The sequence below is a fragment of the Schistocerca serialis genome, chromosome 2 (assembly GCF_023864345.2).
Source record: "Schistocerca serialis cubense isolate TAMUIC-IGC-003099 chromosome 2, iqSchSeri2.2, whole genome shotgun sequence".
Taxonomy (NCBI): domain Eukaryota; kingdom Metazoa; phylum Arthropoda; class Insecta; order Orthoptera; family Acrididae; genus Schistocerca; species Schistocerca serialis.
The window spans coordinates 364,924,202-364,925,185 of NC_064639.1; the positions used below are offsets into that span (position 1 = coordinate 364,924,202).

Below are 984 nucleotides of genomic sequence, written 5' to 3' on the forward strand. Positions count from 1 at the left end.
GTGGACGAAACTACTGCTCCAGAGTTTCGGTCCCTTATTTAGTAGGCAGGAGCAGCTATTGAACGAATTCTTGGTGCTTGTGTTGTAGGTCATTATACGAGGGGCGTTTGAAAAGTCCGTGCAAAGTCCGAGAGATGACACCACCAGCGCGTATCGACGTCACGTTTAGTTAGTAGCATCTTTGGAAAGAACGCACACCAAATTTCAGCCGTAGTGGTCTGTTTCTTTGTGTTTGGCATTCGTGTAAATCAAGGAAGTCGAGTGATTGTCAAAAAATGGACGAAAAAGAATTTCGTTTGGTGATTAAACATTACTTTATGAAAGGCAAGATGCCTCAGGAGACTAAAGAGAAGCTTGATAAACATTACGGTGACTCTGCACCTTCGATTAGCACTGCGTCGTCAAGCCAGGAGTGGCCTACCGGGACCATCCGACCGCCATGTCATCCTTAGTGGAGGATGCGAATAGGAGGGGCAGGGGGTCAGCACACCGCTCTCCCGGACGTAAGATGGTATTCTTGACCGAAGCCGCTAGTATTCGGTCGAGTAGCTCCTCAATTGGCATCACGAGGCTTAGTGCACCCCGAAAAATGGGAACAGCGCGTGGCGGCCTGGATGGTCACCCATCCAAGTCCCGACCACGCCCGACAGCGCTTAACTTCGGTGATCTCACGGGAACCGGTGTATCCACTGAGGCAAGGCCGTTACCTTCGATTAGAACAGTTTATAAGTGGTTCCAAATATGGGCACAAGTGATGCTGAACGTTCTGGAGGCCCTGTGGAGGTTACGACTCCAGAAATCATTGATAAAATACATGATATGGTGGTGGATGACAGAACAGTTACGGTGCGTGAGATTGCTAGTGCTGTGGGCATCTCGAATGAACGGGTACATAATATTTTGCATAAATATTTGGACATGAGAAAGCTATCTGCAAAAAGTGTTCCGCGGTTGCTCACGCTTGACCAAAAACGGAATCGTGTG

The 984-nt window shown here is 48.5% G+C and overlaps 1 pseudogene; it reads right to left on the bottom strand.

The window, feature by feature from the left end:
* Positions 1 to 590: 590 nt before the first annotated feature.
* Positions 591 to 708, bottom strand: LOC126459462 (5S ribosomal RNA; annotated as a pseudogene).
* Between the last annotated feature and the right edge of the window lie 276 nt (positions 709 to 984).